The sequence below is a fragment of the Rana temporaria genome, chromosome 1 (genome assembly GCF_905171775.1).
Source record: "Rana temporaria chromosome 1, aRanTem1.1, whole genome shotgun sequence".
In the NCBI taxonomy this organism is placed as follows: Eukaryota; Metazoa; Chordata; class Amphibia; order Anura; family Ranidae; genus Rana; species Rana temporaria.
Genome location: NC_053489.1, coordinates 511,606,961 through 511,628,510, shown reverse-complemented (window position 1 = coordinate 511,628,510; position 21,550 = coordinate 511,606,961). Strand labels below are relative to the sequence as shown.

The 21,550-nt window shown below is 44.0% G+C and overlaps 1 protein-coding gene across 1 annotated transcript in view; it reads left to right on the top strand.

Moving 5' to 3' along the window:
- MAML3 (mastermind like transcriptional coactivator 3) overlaps nt 1-21,550 on the top strand; it is a 483,799-nt gene that overhangs the window by 267,363 nt on the left and 194,886 nt on the right. The gene's annotated exons all lie outside the window — the stretch shown is intronic.

Sequence of the window (21,550 nt, the reverse complement as noted above, 5' to 3'; positions counted from 1 at the left end):
AATGGTGGTTATATTATACTGTAGGTGGAAATGATATGGCTTGTTTCCCACAGTCACCCTATTTCAGTTAAGATGCAAGTGGTTGTATCCGCTTGTCCCTGGAGCTCTAAGATTTATTTGAAAAAATTGAACTGGGCTTCAAATGGTGCTTTGCCACATCCCAGGTTTATATATTTTTACACTATATTACCAAATATATTGGGACCCCTGCTTTTACACGCATATTAACTTTAATGGCATCCCAGTCTTAGTCCGTAGGGTTCAATATTAAGTTGGCCCACCCTTTTCAGCTATAACAGCTTCGCCTCTTCTGGGAAGGCTGTCCACAAGGTGTAGGAGTGTCTATGTGAATGTTTGACTATTCTTCCAGAAGCGCATTTGTGAGGTCAGGCACTGATGTGGAAGAGAAGGTCTAGCTCGCAATCTCCACTCCAAGGCCGCGTACACACGATCGGTTAAACCGATGAGAACGGTCTGATGGACCGTTTTCATCGGTCCAAACCGATCGTGTGTGGGTGCCATCGGTTATTTATCCATCGGTTAAAAAAAAGCCAACTTGTTTTAAATTTAACCGATGGATTCCTAACCGATAGAAAAAAAACGATCGTTTGGAGGCACGGTTAAAAATCCACGCGTGCTCAGAATCAAGTCGACGCATGCTTGGAAGCATTGAACTTCGTTTTTTTTCAGCACGTCGTTGTGTTTTATGTCACCGCGTTCTGACATGATCGTTTTTTTAACCAATGGTGTGTAGGCACGACTGACCATCAGTCAGCTTCATCGGTTAACCGATGAAAACGGTCCATCAGACCGTTTTCACCGGATGGACCGATCAAGTGTACAGGGCTTAAAAGGCCGTACACACAATATGAAAATGAAATGGAAAAATTTGTACGCTGTCTGATGATTTTCAGATCATTAGTACGATGCTTTTGACAGCTGATTTAGCTTTATCGCCAGACAAAAACTAGATGTGCAGACTATAAAATTTTTGTCAGATGTGAACTCAGATGTCAACTCAACGTCCGATTTTCGTTTCAGTAGTATGATTTTAGTACAAAAAAAAATCGTAAGAATCCTGGAATTTAGTTTTTTCAGTGGCCAGTTATTTTACATTGGCTGACTTATCCAGTTGCAGGGTGTACATTAACCATGACAGAAAATTATAAACTTGGAAATATAGTGCAAAAACTCTGATTAGTTACTGAATTATACCTCCTTGTGTCCTAATGCACAACATTGATTTAGCAGGTACATAATTTTTTTTAAAAAATATGTAAAGTCACCTTTTTCTTGTTGATGTTGAAAGACTAAATAAAAGCATACATGGAATGTTAGGGTTAATTGAGCAGTGTATAGAGAAGACACAAGCTACTAGTGCTGCCACAAGCCAAGAGACAATCATCTGACTATTGAGTGTGAAATCCTTGATAAGCACTGAGAAGTCTGTTCTTATTTCCAGTGTAGCGGTTAAGAGTTGTAGAAGAAGCAGTGTTAAGATAAAAAGCCTCTCTTGGGTCCATCCACGTGTATGTCATGTGTCTCTACATGTAGCCCTTCATTGACCACAATAATATTAGGTGAAAAACGAGTGCAAGAAAATTGCATAAAAACATTCTATCTATCCATTGAAGTAGCAATTGCTTTCATGGAAAACCCTGAGCCTTAGCAGCACGGGGTTTTAGCTGCAAAGAAAAGGGCAATACGGGTTCACTTTATTTCCAGGGAAGTATATTGTATTTTCAGCAAATGCATAGTTTGAGTTATTATAGCAGTGTGTATCCTAAATTTATTTTTAACAAAACTTTCACATTTTTATATACGTCATCTTCCTGTATTTTATTAAAATACATTTAGAGATTTGTAGTCTAACCTCTAGAGACAGACTAAATGAGCTACTTCAATAACTGTGCTTAACTTCTTAAAAAGTTTTGACATGAGGTTTTCGGCTTTGTTTGTTTGTATGTAGCAGCTTATTCAATATATTCGGAGTTGGCGCAGATTTTTCCCTATTTTCTAATAAGGTAGGAGCCACACATGGAGTACATGGTTTTCAGTTAGTTGGCCAACTCATGGACATATAGGGATTGGTTTACTTAAAGCGGGGGTTCACCCTAAAAAAAAATTCTAACATTACATTGAGCTGAGTTGTGAGAATGACATTATGCTGACCTATTTTATCTTCTTGCCGTACATACCGTTTTATCTATATTTTCACTGCGGCTTCCGGGTATGTAATCCTGCGGGACTGGGCGTTCCTATTCACATGCTAATTGATTGACATGCTTCCCACCGGCGCATACAGCGCGTCACGAGTTGCAGAAAGAAGCCAGACTGCGAGTCGGCTCTATACGGCGCCTGCGCACCGACGTTCGGCTTCTTTCGGCAACTCGTGACGCGCTGTATGCGCCGGTGGGAAGCATGTCAACCATTAGCATGTGAATTGGAACGCCCAGTCCCGCAGGATTACATACCCGGAAGCCGCGGTGAAAATATAGATAAAATGGTATGTACAGCAAGAAGATAAAAAAGGTCAGCATAATGTCATTCTCACAACTCGGCTCAATGTAATGTTAGAATTTTTTTTTAGGGTGAACCTCCGCTTTAAATTGGAGAGTGCAAAATCTGGTGAAGCTGGTCACGGTGAGCCAATCAGCTTCTTACTTAAGCTTGTTCACTTAAGCTTTGACAAAAAAACCTAGAAACTGATTTCTCTGCATAGCTGCACTAGATTTTGCACCCTCTGGTTTTAATAAATCAACCCCAATAATGTAAGCAGTAATCCAGATATTGTGACAAATTGCCTGTATATGTAAAGACCAAATAAGGCAGCACCCATGTACTTATACAATACAATCAGAGATCATACATAAAAACAAGTTTTTATTTTTTAAAGATTAACATCTACAATAAAATTGGTTTGAGTTTTTATGTATATTTAAAAAAAAAAATGTAACAGTTAAAAAAATGAACAAATAACCCTTATTTCAAATACAACTGTGGTTCATTTCTTGTGGACGATTGACAGTCTGTGTTTTCAGCAACCCAATCATTTTTTTTATGTTTTTGTATCTTCCCGTTATTTAAAGGTAACCATTAAAGGGCAAGTTTACCTAGGCATAGTAATTGGTGAAACATGCTTGAAAAGGAAAAATATCACTGTTATCCATTACAGCTATGATTCTGTTGAAAACTGCAGAAGTTTAATCACAATGCAAGGTCAAGGACAATAAGTGAAAATGTTAAAGATACATGACAATTGAATATAAAAACATTTTGGCATTTATATACTGCAGATGACAGTTAAAGTGTATGTCAAACCCAGAACTAGATTAACCATAAGGCAAAATAAACTCTTGCCTAGGGCACCAGTTTTTCCCATTGCTATCATGCCCTTTATGGACAACAGCACTTCAAAACAAACCCTTTGCCCTGTGCTAGCTGATGCTACCCTTCTACTCCCCGGTTGTATACTCACGGAGATCCAACTGCTGTGACCTGGGTTTTTATAGTTTCATAGTAGGTAAGGTTAAATAAAGACAATTGTTGATCCAGTTCAACCTGTGAAGGTGTATGTGTGTCAATGTTTATAATCATTTCCCATATCCCTGTATGTTGTGTTCACTAAGATGCACGTCCAAGAGTCTTTTAAAAATACCAATACTTCCTGCTGACACCACCAATTGTGGAAGAGAGTTCTACACACCTTTCGCCCTGAGCAACATAAAGTTAAACCGCTTCTCCTCCAATCTCATTGTGTGGCCCTGTGTCTTCCTACACTCCCTGAGACTTAATCGTTTTCTTCCTAAGCTGGGATCATCATTAAGGTATTTGTATACCGCTATCACTTCTCCTCTCAAGCGTCTTTTCTCCAGGGAGAATACATTTAGTGCTTGTAGTCGTTCCTCATAATTAGGGTCCTCCAGTCTGCTTATTCATTTAGTTGCCCTTCTCTGGACTCTCTCCAGCTCCAGCACATCATTGGGTTGTTTATTTGCATCCTGCGCCCCAAGTCCTCTTTGTTTTCTGGCATTACAGCTCCACAGACATCTATGGGTCTCATCTACCTTTGTCTCCAGGCCAGGAGTACATTTTTCATTTTTGTTAACATTGAAGTGAGACTGTGAAAACAAATAAAAAGTAAAAATAATTCTCATTTATTTATAATTATTTAGTGGTTTTCCTTTTCTGAACAGAAGGCATTAGTCCATTGCTTGATTTTTTTCCCATACCCAATCTGATATATAATATGAAAAAGTTTTTATTTAATACAGCTGTGGGATCTGGTCTGGGACTGACCTGGAAGAAAACTGAAAATGTATACATTTTCAAACTTTTATTCATGTACAGCACTGATTAAAGCGGGAGTTCACCCTAAAAAAAAATGTTAACCTTAGATTGATGCTCATTTTATCTAGGGGAATTGGCTTGTTTTTTTTAAATCAAAGCTGTACTTACCGTTTTAGAGAGCGATCTTCTCCGCCGCTTCCGGGTATGGTCTTCGGGACTGGGCGTTCCTATTTTGATTGACAGTCTTCCGAAAGGCTTCCGACGGTCGCATCCATCGCGTCACGAGTAGTCGAAAGAAGCCGAACGTCGGTGCGGCTCTATACGGCGCCTGCGCACAGACGTTCGGCTACTTTCGGAAAATCGTGACGCAATGGATGCGACTGTCGGAAGACTGTCAATCAAATAGAAACGCCCAGTCCCGCAGCCCATACCCGGAAGCGGTGGAGAAGATCGCTCTCTAAAACGGTAAGTACAGCTTCGATTTTAAAAAAACTAGCCGATTCCCCTAGACAAAATGAGCATCAATCTAAGGTTAAAAATTGTCATTTCCGGGTGAACCTCCACTTTAAGACCTAATGTCTTGTAGTTATGTATTAGGAGCAGAGAAGGAGGGGGGGCAATGGGGATCACCATGGTTGGGCTAGAGTTGCCCTGCCAAGCTTCAATCTTTTTTATTTATATTTTTTTGCGTTTTAAAGAAAGTGTGGAAGCATTAGAACTATTGGGCTTTTACTGCTATCCAGGACAAATTTACTCTTACTTCCTGTCAAACTGAAACAGTATCAATAGAGAGGAAGTAAGGCCCCTTTCACACATATATGTCTGTTTTGACGGACTACGCTTGCTCAGTAGGGATCGGTCCGTTGATCCCTGCTGAGCCGGCGGATGACAGGTCCGTCTCTGCTCACTGTGGAGAGATGGACCTGTCAGATCTCTGCTCTCCTCTATGGGGGATCGGATAAAAACAGATCCGCCTGTCCGTTTTCATCCGATCCGCCAGAAAAATAGGGTTTCCATCCGTTGGATCAGATGTCAGCGGACATGTCACCACTGACATCCGTCGCTCCATAGAACTGCATGCAGCGTCCGTTCAGGTCCGCCTAAAAAACTGGTGTGAAAAGGGGCCTTAAGAATAATCTGGAACTAGAACACAGACCAAAACATTTTTTTACAGGGATTCTAGTTTACCATAGAATAAACATTTATAGTTTTATATGTGCCATGTGTTGTCATGTGGTGTGGCATGATCCTGCCCTGAAAAACATTATTATAAATGTGTATTATTGTCCTAATGTTTTGCTGCTTTCAATTAGTGTGTATGTCTATCTGCACATTTACCATAAGAACTGCTTTAGTTTAATGCCGCATAGCCATATGAAATGCCTATTAATGACGCTATATGAATATGAATCCCAACAGTGTTTTTAGAATAATATTGGTAAATCACTTCATTGATGTAAAAAGAATTTGGGTTTAGTGGTTTAACTGACTTAACTTCTGTAAGTGCCTGGCAGCTTTCACCTGCATGACAGCGTATGCGATTTCTTCATGTTTTCGTGCTTCCTACTATCTTATTTTCCTGTACTCAGTCACAGTTATGAAATACAATTCAGGTCCTGATTTAAGATTGCCTCTGTTCACAAGAAAGAAAACATTTTTAATATAATAGATAAAATCGCTTTATTAAAAAAAGGCTTTGCTTTAAACTTCATATATATGAAAGTGTAGCAGTGATTACTTTATTTTTACACAGTTATTAAAGGGCTGGTCCACCTAGAACTGCTTTTTTCAGTTTTGGGTAAGGACTGGTGTATGGATTTGTCTCTCCCTGAGATGCAAGCAGCAGGATCTTCTGATTTAAGGCTCTGCTTACACCTTCACATGTCCTGCTACATCCTCTAAAGCCCATGTGTCAAACACAAGGCCTGGGGGCCAAATCTGGCCCACCAGGCCATTTCATGTGGCCCTTGCACCTCTTCTGACGCTGCGGTACCCCCCTCATCTCTGCCCTCACCTTGTTTTAGCAGTCGACAGCAGAGAGAAGGACAACACTCCTCCTCCAGATTCTGTGCAGCCACAACACCCCCTTGTCTCCACCCCCCCAGGTCTCAGCATTCAGCAAACTCTGACAGCTGACTCCAGCCCTCTTCTGGTCATCTTCCAGACCCTGTGCTTTCTGCTTTCTAACCCTGCCCTCAGCTTCTTCCCAGCAGCAGCACAGGGTAAGGGGGTGCACAGTGATGTAAGGGAGGGTGGGGACTCTTGACTTCTGATGGTGGGGTTAGCTCTTGACATCTGATGTACGGGGGGGGGGGGGGGTGTTCTGGACATCTAGTTTTACAGATACAACTGTAATGTTGATGTAGCCCACAATGAAATTGAGTTTGACACCCCTGCTCTAAAGTTTCAGTGGTTGCTTTATTGACATGCAGGTTTGGTGGAAACAATAAGGCCCCTTTCACACTGGGGCGTTTTTCAAGCATTATTCAAGCATTTTTCGAGCGTTATTCTAGTGTTATTCAAGCGTTTTTTACAAGCGTTTTTTACAAGCGTTATTCAAGCGTTTTTTGAGCCTTTTTCAAGCGTTATTCGAGCGAAGCCTCATCTGCAATCCCAATCTGCTGGTAAAGCAATGCTAAGATCCTAACGTTTTAGGGCGTTTTTGCAGTGCCTCAGTGTGAAAGGGTAAGGTGTTTTTACAGCGCTTTCAATTCATTTTAATGGAGAGGGGCGTTTTTTTTAGCACCCAAAAGCTGCTCCAAAGATGCTGCTTGCAGGACTGTGTGAAAGGGTCCATTGAGATGCATGGAGAGCGTTTTATGAGTGTTTTAATAGGATTATTTTTAATGCTAAAACGCTGTAAAAACGCTTCAGTGAGAAAGGGGTCTAACAGCTTGGTGAAAATAATTGTACTTGGCCAGTTACTATTAACTAAACCAGTAGTGAATATCACTTTTAATAAAGATGATCATTATCCCCCAAAGCAGACAAACTGGGGGTGGTTTTCTCAGCAAGCTAACCTAAGGACACTATACCATACACGTGGCAGTGATCCCTATTGATAAAACTGGGCAAAACATGTCAATTAGTGAGGTCCTTGTGGGGTTGTGTAGTTTAATGTACATTAAATCCTTATACATGCTGGAAGACAGAGCAGGGCTGTGTTTTTTGTGTTGTTTGGTTATGGATGATGGGAGTTGAAGCAAGCCCACTGGCAGCCTACAATCACAGTGCTTGGGGGTGCCCAAGGCATTTTCACTTATCTTCTTCACACCAGGAGCCCCAAAACCTAAGAAGTTTATTATGGGCATAACTAATTCTAGGCAGTCATTGCTTGGCACAACTTATTGCTACCTTCTGTGTCTTATGGTTGGTCTCTAAGACATTGTACACACGACCAAGTTTTTGCCGAGGACCGGTCGTGTGTACACTTTTCGACGAGGAAACTGTAGAGGATCTCGCCGAGCCAAAAAGATAACATGTCTTCTTTTTCCTCGACGGGAATGGGGAAATTTGGCTCGCCGAGATCCTCGACAGCCTGACAAGGAACTCGACGAGCAAAACGATGTGTTTCGCCCGTCGAGTTTCTCGGTCGTGTGTACGAGGCTTAAGGCCTTGTTTTTCTGCCCATTCCATGGTGTGCTTTCCACAGTCAATTGACAGGTGGCTCAGAGGCTATATGTTTCCTCCTGCAAGCTCATTTTAAGAATTGAATGTCTTCAGGACAATACTGTGACTGCCTGCATTACAAGCAGGTGCTCCCATGCATTTGTGTGGGTCTTTTTTTGCTCTGTCAAATGCAATAAGATGTATAATTTAATTATAATTTATAAAACAGCAACCACGACTATGTGTACTAACATGGCCATATTAATTGTGGCTCAGCAGGCAGTGGGCAAAAAACAAGGCCTAAGTATGATGGGTGGCCATTGGTGGGGTGTGTAAAACAGAAGGGGTGACACACCCAAGTTACCAGATGAACTCATTATTTGTCAAGGTTTCTGGTTGCTTTATATGCTTGGTATTTCATGTTGCCTTTTATAATGTTCAGATTTCAGTTGATGAAGAATTAAGTGGCTGTAAAGCCTAAACATTTTTTACCTTAATGCATTCTCTTACTGCCTCCTCACCCCCCCCCCCCTTGTACTTACCTGAGCCCAATCTCGATCCAGAGCTGTAACCATCTGCAGCGGCTTTCTCCTCTTCTCCCCACTCCACGAGGGAGTGGGGGGTGCTGTCTCTGTCTATGGAGACAGGCAATGTGGCTTGGGAGTGCTGCAGGTGTGCCACAATAGAAATTGATTACCTATGGTGGCACACAGAGAGGAGGAGGAGGAGCCAGGAGTGCCAGGGCACTCCCAAGAAGAGGAGGGTTGGGGCCGCTCTGTGCAATACTGTTGCACAAACCAAGTAAGTATAACATGTTTGTTATTTTAAAAGAAAAAAAATTACTTTACAAATGCTTTCAATTTCTTACTTTGCTTTAAGACAACTGTCAACACAACACAATTCTGTATTAGATTAAAACACCATAATCAGGAGTAACAATACTTGCAAGCTAACATGGGAAAGAATGACAGCCTGCTGTTCGGGAATGTGTCGAGATGCATGGATATGTCTATTAAATAGTACTGAAAGAATATAAACATTTTTGTGGATGCTGTTATAAATGTAACGATTGAAACACAAAGCACAGTTTAAGATGTATCTGTACCTAAGAAAATTAATGTTGTGGGGTGGGCCTCATTTTTAGGGTCACCTGTATCAGATGTAGTTGATTTGTGATTGACTTTACACATCTGCATATATAAGCACCTACAATGTTACAATATACAACAATAGTATTATTAAAAAAAATAAAGATGTACCTTTTATCATTGAAAAGCAGCCCTAGCCCAAGCTCTAGTCCTGTGACTCTGCCTAGGCAACAATGATGTCATAAGTGTACTGCAGACAAATGGAAGCAGTTCCTCATCCTTCTCTCTACCAATGATCACTCAGACTGTGACATTGTAAGTTTGTGATTGGTCACAGGGTAAGAGGATGCAACAGGGCCTGATCTGTATCAGATATGTGTGAACCAAGGCAAGTGAAAAAGCACTGAGATTTACTTAATCGTCATCTGTAAGCTAGAAAGTAGATGCCGACCGTGGGCAAAGAGCAGGGTGTTAAAATTAGTTTCATCATGGGCTGAATCAGCATTATGGTTGCCCTCAAAGGGTCGGTTGTATCTGTAAGACTATGCATCTACTATTTTATTATTCAGGTGTTTGTTACACACAGGGTGCAGAGTTTAGTGGTTCTCTGTGTAGAGTGCATTGTTTATGAGAGCGCTATGCACAGAGTACAGAGTAAAGAGGTGCAGAATGCAGAGTTCAAGAGTGCGATATGTACAGAGTGCAGGGTTTAAAGGTGTGCTGAGTACAGAGTGCAGGGTTTAGGGGTGTTCTGCATACAGAGTGCATAATTTGGGGTGTGCTGTGTACAGAGTGCATGGTTTAGAGGTGTGCTGTGTACAGAGTGCAGAGTTTAGGGGTGTGCCGCGTACAGAGTGCAGAGTTTAGGGGTGTGCTGTATACAGAGTGCAGAGTATAGAGGTGTGCTGCATGCAGAGTGCATTGTTTAGGGGTGTGCTGTATACAGAGTGCAGAGTTTAGAGGTGTGCTGCGTACAGAGTGCAGAGTTAAGGGGTGTGCTCTATACAGAGTGCAGGGTTTAGGGATGTGCTGTACACAGAGTGCACTATACACAAAACACCAACCCCTCCCCCAAAAGCGTTCTTGCATCTCTACTTTCATCTACTTCTCCTACCAGCTCTAGTACCGCTTTGTTATTCAGGTCTCTCTAGTACCTTATATTTGGCCTTGTTATACCTCCCTGTGTAGGTGGAGCTGCTTTGCAGTGAGATTATTCTTGCTCTCAGATTCTGGAGAGTTGTCCCCACCGTACCCCATTGTGAGGGACCTGTTACATTTGAAAGCCACTGAAAGCAAAGCTGCCCCTTGTAAACACAGACGGCTTCTGTGTTTACAAGGGACAGCAGGGAGCAGGGGATGAGAGCCGGAGATGGCAGAATGGAGTTCCACCATAATCCAGCTGCGAAACAAAACAGAAAGCTTTGTTCCCTATATGGCAGGAAATGGCATGCAGTACTTTTTTCAGCGCAGTCGAATGCGACACAAACTACCACATCAAAATGTGACTGTGTGAATAGAACTTAATGAAATGCCACTTGTGACATTTCAATAAAGTTCTAACAAAAAAGGAAAACAAATAAAACTGTGGGATTTGCTAGGATTTGCGTATTGGCACTGGTTACTCCCCGCGCACAACTGCTTGCTGGTATAAATAAACCCTTTATTGGTCTCTGGAGTTGTGTTACCTTTGCCAAATTATCCATCTTCTCCTCCCACCATTAGGCTGGGTTCACACTGATACTACAGGACAGTAGTACGACTTTCATCCTACTTTGCTCTGCGACGTCAGTCCTACATTTATCCTACATTGGTCCTACATCCATCTGACTTTCATGAACAGGATACTACTTTGATCCGACTTTGTGATAGTCTGACTTATTCTTTGACCAATCAAAACAATCCCAGAGTGAGATAAATTCCTTTTGCTGCTGTAATCACATGTCGGATGTCAAAAGTCGGATGGTAAGGACAAGGATCCTACTTTGATCCGACTTCAATGATATTCAATGGGCTGAAGTTGGATCAAAGTCGGACCAAAGTAGTACAGGGAGCATTTTCAAAGTCGGACCGACTTGTGTAGGACCAGTGAAGACGGCTCCCATAGGGAAACATTGATTTTCACACGTCATGCGACATGAGCTCCCAATGTCGGAGCGTTTGTCGGACAAGTGTGAACCCGGCCTTCATGTACAATCTATTCATGTGAAATAAATTAAAAGCAACTCTCAGCTGATCTAGGTTACCAAATTACTCTCCATTTACACTTGTGCGACTTGTCAGGTGACTTTGGACACCTAAATTCGCATGACAAGTCTCAGTCTATTGTTTTCCGTGGCACCCGTTTGGATCTATACGACTTAAAGTTGCAGCGACTTTAAAAAGGTTCCTGCACTATTTTGAAGTGTCTTGAGTTCCAGAGAGTGTAAAGTTGCATCAAAGTCGTACTGGAAATTGTATGACTGGAGTCACACAAGTGTGAAGGGAGCCTTATAGCAGGAATATATACAACAGGGCACTTCATGTTTGTTCTATAGTAAGAAGCCTCTACACGTGACCTTAGAATAGTGATTATTCCAAGGTCAGTATTCCAAGACTAATTATTTTGTGCTTTTGACAAATAAGCTGTCTATCTTTTTTAAATGTAAAATTATCCCTTGCAGTGAGACTGCGCCTGCACTGCAAAAGTTAATGGCTCCGTTTGTCAGGGGAAGAGTAGAAACCGTTTTATTTACCTGTTTTTTTTTGCGTCCCCATCAGATGACTCTCCCCCGTGCTCCGGTAGAGGGCTATCCCTTGGCTTCATCACATCAATGAAGGGCTCTGGACCCAGCTTTGGTCTTGGTGACATCAGGAGCGCTGGGGAGAAGAAGCCGTAGGTCTAGCTGTGAAGGGGAGCAGACAATAGGAATAGTAAATCTTCCTTTTTTCCCTCATGGACCAAAAGAGCAATTCAAGTGTTAGTAAAATCAGTCTGTATATGCAGTAAAACATGCTTGATATACTCACTGTGGAACCTAAGGGGTTGATCCTTTGAATTGTGTAAAAAGGCTGTTTGATCCTGTCTTCTCTGATCCTCTCCCTTCTTCCACAGTCCCAAATCCATCTCCTGATAGAACAGAACCTTGGGGGCACTCTGCACATGCTCAGTTTGGTGTGTATTGCTAAAGAGTTTTTTTCTTTTTCTTGGGAGAGTGAATGCGATCAGCACTGTCCAGATAGAGGGTCAGGGGTCCTGTAGCCTCATAGGTCAATCAGGGGAGAATGAAAACTCCTCCTACAAGCTTTAAAATTATTGTAAAGCTTCCTTTTAAAAAAATAACAAACATGTCATACTTACCTCCACTGTGCAGCTTGTTTTGCACAGAGTGGCCCCGATCCTCAACTTCTGGGGTCCCTCGGAAGCTCTCGCAGCTCCTCCCTGCATCAGATAACCGGCCTAGAAGAAGCGCTCTCCCACGGGGTTACCTTGCGGGCACGCTCCCAAGTCCAGCATTTGTGTCCATAGACACGAATGCTGGACTCGCTCCCCCCCCCCCCCGCGTCATGGATTTTTATTGACAGCAGGGGGAGCCAATGGCTGTGCTGCTATCAATCTATCCAATCAAGAGGCGGGACCCCGTGCAGAGAGGGATGGCGTGTCCCCGCCAAGGGAAATACGGGGCTCAGGTAAGTAAAGCGCAGGGGCTGGGGGGCCGGTCATTGCCAGAAGTTTTTTCACCTTAATGCATAGGATGCATAGGTACAAACACACAGGGCTAGATTCAGATAGGTTAGCGGATCTTTAGATCCGCGTAACCTATCTGATTTACGTTACGCCGCCGCTATTTTTTGAAGCAAGTGCTTTATTCAGAAAGCACTTGCCTCTAAAGTTGCGGCGGCGTATCGTAATTCCCCGGCGGAATTCAAATTCCGCGGCTAGGGGGCGTGTAGTATTTAAATCAGGCGCGTTCCTGCTCCAATCGAACAGCGCATGCGCCGTCCGCAAATTTACCCAGCGTGCATTGCTCCAAATGACGTCGCAAGGACGTCATTGGTTTCGACGTTAACGTAAATTACGTGCGGCCGTGTTCGCGAACGACTTACGCAAACGACGTAAAAAATTCAAAACTCGGCGCGGGAACGACGCCCATACTTAACATAGGATACGCCGCACTTACCCCATGCTATAGCAGGGGTAACTTTCCACTGGAAAAAGCCGAACGCAAACGACGTAAAAAAAAAGCACCGGGCGGTCGTTCGTTTCTGAATCGGCGTAAATGCTCATTTGCATATCCGACGCGTAAAAGATATGGAAGCGCCACCTAGCGGCCGGCCTGGAATTGCAGCCTAAGATCCGACGGTGTAAGTCACTTACACCTGTCGGATCTTAGGGATATCTATGCGTAACTGATTCTATGAATCAGGCGCATATATTCGACGGCCGGACTCAGAGATACGACGGCGTATCAGGAGATACGACGGCGTATCAGGAGATACGCCGTTTTATCTTCTTTATGAATCCAGCCCACGGAGTTTACAACCCCTTTTAACCGCACACTGATAGAAGTCACAAGACTGCTCTAAGTGCTGATGAGAAAAGGTAATTAGCAGTTTATATTTGGGAAATCGATTGCATTTCCATGTTCTGTGTACTGCGGGAGACCAGATATAGTGAATGCAGGCTCCTGGGTTTAGTAACAATTTAACAGCCTCACTGCAAGGGGTCAGTTTTTTTATTGAAATAGTGTTTTACATCAAATAAAATAGTAGAAAACCATTGGGGATAATATTTTAGTTACCCAGAGTTAGACTTGAATGCATAACAAAAGAACAAAGAGGAGGATTTATCAAAACTGGAGCAGCTGTGCGTGGCAACCAATCAGCTTCTACCTTTCATTTTCAAAGCCTAACTGAACAAGTTGGAGATAGAAGCTGATTGGTTACTATGCACAGCAGCTCCAGCTTTTGTTTGCTCAGGTTTGGATAAATTATTATTATAATACAGGATTTATATAGCGCCAACAGTTTGCGTAGCACTTTACATCAGGGAAGACATTACAGTCACAATACAATTTCAATACAGGGGGGATCAGAGGGCTGCTCGTTAAAGCTTACAGTCTAGAAGGGAGGGATGCAGTGTGTTCCGGCCTATACACCTTCATCTTCAGGTGTGAAATAAAAACTCGTAAGTTTTGAATTCCTGTTTTGTGTGTTTCGTGTAAAACAGCCCCCCAGTGCATAATGTCGGCACAACGTTCCTTCTACCTGTTTTAATACTGCCTTGTGCGTTGTAGGTGGTACTGGCACTGAACAGGTTATTGGAGCCCGGTGAAGACAGATCGTGATCGGCAAAGACTGTTACCATAACAACAGCACCTTGGCTTAATCTCTTTGGAGAAATGAATTGCTGCTGGTGATTTAGAGCAGAGCTGCTCCTCCAGGCACATAAAACCTCGAGTACCCCTTCTTGTGTTTATGCAAAAAGATGCTGCATTTATAAATGTAACGCTTCATTTCAGCCTCTTATTGAGCACTTTCACAGATAATTTCTCAAAAGGTTTCTCCTTGTTTTAGTTTGTCTTCTAAGTGGGAAAAAATATATATCAATAAGTTCACAGATAACATTCCGATTTTTGTCATAGCTTAATCTTTTTAAGGTCAATTTTCATTTTTTTTTTAATCACATTTAGACATGTGTTTAGCTGTGGGAGATGTTTTGAAGGAGTTTACGAAAATAGGAATGAAAACAAAATTTTCCAGCTCATTACACAGGCTACCGATATGAAGTGCTTTTGGGATAGAATGAAGCCGAAGCTTATTGTGAAATAAAAACCGTACTTTGAGGAACATAGGGGGCCTCACGCTTGTTGCAAGTGTCACATACTTGAATAGGAGTAGGCCTAGCTGTTCTGCTATCTGCACCCTCACCCATTATGAAGGATCCATAAGCCTTCTTTATGAGTTTTCTTCAACAATAGGTAACTACCCTAATCAAAGTACAGTAAAACCTTGGATTGCGAGCATAATTAGTTCACGAAACATGCTTGTACTCCAAAACATTTGTATATCAAAACTACCGTATTTATCGGGGTATTGCGCGATTCGGCGTATAGCGCGCACCTCTAATTGTGACCCTAAAATCCTGTAAATAAACATTTTATTACATTTTACTACTTACAGTTTTGGTGTCTTGCCCAGCGTCCATCGGCGGCCTCGTCCGGTCCGGCGTCCATCGGCCGCCTCGGTGGTGTCCTCCCGGCTTCTCCCACGCTGTCTTCATGTCGAATCCCCGCTTCCCAGTTTGAAGCCTCCGCCGACGTATACCGAGCGCAGTACACTCGGGTATGTTCGGCCAGGCTCGGCTTCTCACGCATAAACGTCACAGAGCGTGACTACGAGCGAAACCGAGCCTGGCCGAATGTACCCGAGTGTACTGCGCTCGGTATATGTCGGCGCAGGCATTCAAACACGCCGCGGGTATCGGCGTATATCGCGCACCCACGATTTTGCCCTATTTTCAGGGCAAAAAAGTGAGCGATATACGCAGATAAATACGGTAATTTCCCCATAAGAAATAATGGAAACTCAAATGATTTGTTCCACAACCATTTATTCATAAGTCCTTCAGTTTATAGTCCATATAAAAAGATTATAGCAATGTGATATAGGTTGTGTAACCATAAAATGTCCATCCACAAGGGTATTAGAAGCAAACTCCAGCAAGAGCTTCTGAGTATATACATAGTATAATGTTGTACCTTCATTTAATGAAGGTACAACATTTAGAAACTTACATGGTTGATGGTTGAAACCGGCACGTCTATGTATGCAGGCATCCAGGGTAAAGCTGTACACATAGACCATCCTCTGCACCACCGGCTCTCACCGCTGTCAGTCTACAATCATGAAAAAATAGAGAACTCTGCACTATGGTAATAAAAATATAAATATATTAAAGAAGCTGCTCCCCTAAAGTGGTGTGAAAACAACTTTGGCAATGTGGGGGGTGTATAATAATAAGGGGGCGCTAATAGTAGGTGATAAATAAATTCCAAATTCTAGCTTGAAACAATATATTAACTATAAGGTCAACAATATAATAGCGATTTAAAGTGCAAGTGCTTATATAATGACAACATAAAAAATAGGTGCAAACGGGTCCAAAAAATGCAGCAATGGTCACTAAATGATAAGCATTGGTAAGTCCATGCATCAAATGGTTGACTTGAGAGTAGACACCATCACCACGGAACAAATATCAAACTGATGACACCCAGTGAAAGGTAGAGGCAAGTGCCTACTTACGAGACCACCATGACCCTTCGTATGAAAAAAAGGTCAGGTGGAGCTTTAGTACAGTTGGTGGCCTAAGGGTTGTACTGGTAACTGGATGGCACTGGCCAGGAATGGACTCCAACAGAAGAAATTACCATGAATAAAATGAAGAAAAGAGGGACATAGTGAAGTTCTGCGATGCGATGCGCATGCGTCAAAGTCATTTCGAGCATGCGTGGGTTTCCACGGCGGCAGGTAAGTATACACACTCTCGGGTTTCTCGGCAGGAAAACTGCAGAGAATCTCACGACGACAAAATAGAGAACATGTTCTCTATTTTTCTCGTCTAGATTCTGGGCAGTTTTCTTGTCGAGAAACCTGAAAGCCTCAGGCCCCGTACATACGACCGAGGAACTCGACGTGCCAAACACATCGAGTTCCTCGGCGAGTTCAGTGTGGAAGCCGCCTAGGAGCTCGGCGGGCCAACTTTCCTCATTGAACAACGAGGAAATAGAGAACATGTTCTCTTTTCGGCCCGACGAGTTCCTCGCTGAAAAGTGTACACACGACCGAGTTTCTCGGCAGAATCCAGCTCCGACCGAGTTTCTGGCAGAATTCTGCTGAGAAACTTGGTCGTGTGTACGGGGCCTCAGAAAGCTCTGCCAGCAGTTTTCTTGCTGGTTCTTGCCGAGTAAAACGAGCGTGTGTACTAGGCTAAAGAGCAAGACTATGCATGCTCAAAAACGAAAGAATACATACAAAACTATTCTACACATTACACCACTTCTGACGTTGTGTTCTGTCATACGAAAATGTTTGTATTGTGCATAACCTCTTAACTTTCTACACGAGACTAGCATGCCACAAAAAATGGACGTCCGGTCGTCCAAAAATCTAAGCGTTGTGTACGAGACTTTATATGCTTTTTCTACAATAGACAATCATGCAAACCTAGGCTGGTATTGACAGCAGATACTGTTTTTCTCTGATTTACAGCTGTCAGGGTAAATCATCATGGAGAATTAACATGACAAGTTAATATGTATAGAAGACAATATTTTGGAATTTGTTAAAATTTAATGATTGCAAAATATTATTTGCTGTTCCGGGTCTGTGTATAAACCATATCATGTTATTTGAAAGCTATGAGAGCGGGTGAGCTTGTATACACATCAATAATCAGCAATAGGGTTTTTCTGCATCTGGTTAAGGGGTTTTTATTTTTTTCGACAGAGCTTTTTTTATGATTTGTGCGTGCGATGGCTGACGCAGTTGTTTGAAAAAAGGAAGCTACTGTACGGTCTTATACTTTTGGGAGTGAAGTAGGATGCATTTATGTTTTGTCCATTGCTGCTTTGGGGCATGGATGTGATCTCAGAACTGTGGATATAGAAGGCTTTGATCTGTAGCTGGGGTAAAGCCTTACCTTTCTTAGGTCCCTTAACGCCCTAGTATAACAGGCCCTGACAAGAGAAAGTGTCAGTGGTGCTGAGTTAACATGCCTTGTATCAGCTGGCTTCCCTATGACGGCAGTCATGTCTAAGCCGGGATAAGTCTTTGATTTGGGGAAGAACTAAAGGAGTGTCTTGAAAATACTTCAAACGCTAAATAAATATGACTAAGACAACTGTCATGGATGTGCTTTATTTCTAACAGCACTTGTGTGTTTAGTGGAATGTAGACACAATTCCTTTCATCCACAGATTAAATGTTGCAGAATTCCTCATTTTGTTACATGTTTCAAGTATTGGATGCTTATTGTAGCTGTTTTATTTACAGGTTACTTTCTTAGAGCAGCTTCATGTGCATCTCTTGTATCTATTTCTCACGCTTAATCCAGTCACTTACTACATATCAGTTATGGGCTTATTTTACACAGAAATTCCAGTTTGTCCGCTTCACTTTGCATTGTTTCCAATGAAGCTTTTAACTTTTACTAGGCTACAATTAACCGTAGACAGTGTTGCCATTGCCCCTGTGACTTTGCGTTTTCATACTTAAAATACTTATTCGAGTATTTAGGAATAGAGTAGAATAGTCACTAGGTTTGCCATTTTATTCCTCAGGTTTTTATTTTTAAGTTTTAAACTGGGGTGTAAAAGCGGCCATAGATGGATTGAATCTCCATAGACCGGTAAAGCAAGGACCGAGTGAGATTCTACCATCTAGAGCACAGGTGTCAAACACAAGGCCCGCTGGCCGAATCCGGCCCTCCAGGCCATTTCATGTGGCCCTCACACCTCTCCTGCAGCTGCAGGAGAGCTCTGGCCCTCCTCTGGCCCTCCTTCAGACCCTTACTTTCTGCTTTCAAGCAATGCATCCAGCTTCATCCCAGCAGCAACATAAGGAAAGGGGGGTGCACTGTGATGTAAGGGAGACTCAACTCAACTTCTGATGGTGGGGTTGCTCTTGACATCTAATATATGGACATCTAATCATACAGATACAAACGGCCCTTTTGAGGGCAATGATAATGCTGATGCGGCCCACGATGAAATTGAGTTTGACACCCCTGATCTAGAGGAAGGCTGGTTGTATCCATCAAATTGTTATATGCAATTACTGCCGGCGACCATAAGTAATCATTGTGTTCTGCCAGCTGGGGAGGCTCCCTGCTCCACCACCATAGGAAAGAAAGCCATATAATCTATGGCTAGCTTTACACTACATTCACATGTTCACATGGACATTTGTATCTGATGGCAGCTAAATGCCAGTATTCTGCACTTGAAAAAGTATATTTCTGCAGTTGTAGTTTATAAATGCGATTACATCCCAATAGGAGTAGGCAGGGCCGGTGCAAGGATTTCTGCCTACACAAGCGAAGCTCCATTTTGGCGCCCCCCCCCCCCCAACGGCCACCCACCTCCCTTGCAAAAATATTTCTTTCAATAATTACCCCCCTTCACATATCCCCCCACACAGTAATGCCCCCCCCCTTCACATATCCCCCCACACAGTAATGCCCCCCTTCACATATCCCCCCACACAGTATTGCCCCCCCTTCACATATCCCCCCCACACAGTATTGCCCCCCCTTCACATATCCCCCCCACACAGTATTACCCCCCTTCACATATCCCCCCACACAGTAATGCCCCCCCTTCACACATCCCCCACACAGTAATGCCCCCCTTCACATATCCCCCCACAAAGTAATGCACCCCCCTTCACATATCCCCCCACACATTATTGCCCCCCATCACATACCCCCCCACACACAGTATTTCCCCATCACACATCCCCCCCCCACACACACACAGCACTACCCCCCCCCCCCCACACACACACAGCACTGCCCCCCACACACAGCACTGTCCCCCCACACACAGCACTGTCCCCCCACATCGCTACCCCCCCCCCCCCACACACAGCACTGCCCTCCACACACACACAGCACTGCCCCCCACACACACAGCACTGTCCCCCCACAGCGCTACCCCCCCCCACAGCACTGCCCCCCCCCCACAGCACTGTCCCCCCCACACACACAGCACTGTCCCCCACACACACACAGCACTATCCTCCACACACACACACAGCACTGTCCCCCACAGCGCTACCCCCCCCCCACACACACACACACACAGCACTACCCCCCCACACACACACAGCACTGCCCCCCCCCACAGCGCTAACCCCCCACCCCCACACACAGCACTGCCCCCCACACACACAGCACTGTCCCCCCACAGCACTGCCCCCCCCCCACACAGCACTGCCCTCACACACACAGCACTGTCCCCCCACAGCACTGCCCCCCCCCACACACACACAGCACTGCCCCCCCCCCCACACACAGCACAGCCCCCCCCCCACACACACAGCACTGTCCCCCCACAGCACTGCCCCACACACACAGCACTGCCCCCCACACCCCATCCATCACATTTCCATATATTTTCCTCCCTTCCCTCTCCACTCCTACCTTTCACAGAGCGGAGAGCAGGAGGCGGGACAATCGTGAACCGAGAGAAGCAACATGTGACGTTCTCCCTCTCTCTGAGTGCCCTGCAGTGCAATCTGGGAGTTGTAGTCACTGCAGAGCACAGGCACCAGAGGGCCAAGTGAAGTCTGTGTGCCTGTGCTCTGTTGGAGAACTACAACTCCCGCCATGCTCTGGGGCTGCCGTCGCCTTCTTTAGGGGAAAGGCTAGGAGGACGGCGCCGCAGCGGTGGAGCCTGCTATTGGACGCAGGCAGCCTGAGCCGTGCCTACCACCACTATAGATCGCCGCCGCCGCGGACCGGACTCTGCGGCTGTGTGCAGCGCGCCCACCGCTTGCGAGTCTGCGGGAGTCCGGACAATAAAAAAAAAAATCATCTTTCCGCCCCATCCCAGGCTGCGGACCTGCCCGCCCCAAGCGGCCGCTTGGTCCGCCTGGTGGTTGCGCCGGCCCTGGGAGTAGGCTAGAAATACTTGAACTATAAGTTTTTTCATTTTGATTATGGATACACTTTAATATTATTGTCTGTCACTACTAAATCTTGCATACAAGCTTACACTTCAATTTGTTTCCATATGCATCCCTTCTGTCTGCTTTCATGTGCATTGCTTTATTCTCATGACAACATTCTGCCCTCTGTGAAAAGCAGTATCCAATAGGTGAAAGCCATGGTGCTGGAGCCCATAGAAGCAGACATGATGTGAAATAAATGAACATTCACCCTGGAGTGCTTGTGGGAACTAACAGTATAGGGAGCATGTTGACAAATGCCTGAATTTATTCTCCCATAATAAGCTCAGTGCACATAAATCTGAGGGCCTGATTTGTACCACCTACAGAAGGATGTGACCCACTAGTAGTATACATCCCACACTTAGTTATGGCAATTAAACTGTAGAAAGAGCCACACTTAGATCATGGGATCAAACTAATAAATCTTCCAGAATGCTGGACTTTCCTTGTTTAGGCAATCATTTCCTTTCTCTGTATCAAAAGGAAACATCATCTCACTTTGTTCTCATAAGTTACATAAGGGGGGACAATTTTAGCTAGATTCAGAGAGGGCGTCCTAACTTTGCGGCGGCGTAGCGTATCGTGTTTACACTACGCCGCCGTAAGTTAGCGAGGCAAGTACATGATTCACAAAGTACTTGCCTGCTAAGTTACGGCGGCGTAGCCTAAAGCGAACGGACGTAAGGGCGCCTAATTCAAAATAGACTGAGGGGGTGTGTTCTATGTTAATTTGTGTTGACCTGACGTGATTGACGTTTTTTTGGAACGGCGCATGCGCCGTCCGCCTACATATCCCAGTGTGCATTGCGGCAAAGTACACCTATTGGTTTTCGACGTGGACGTAAATGACG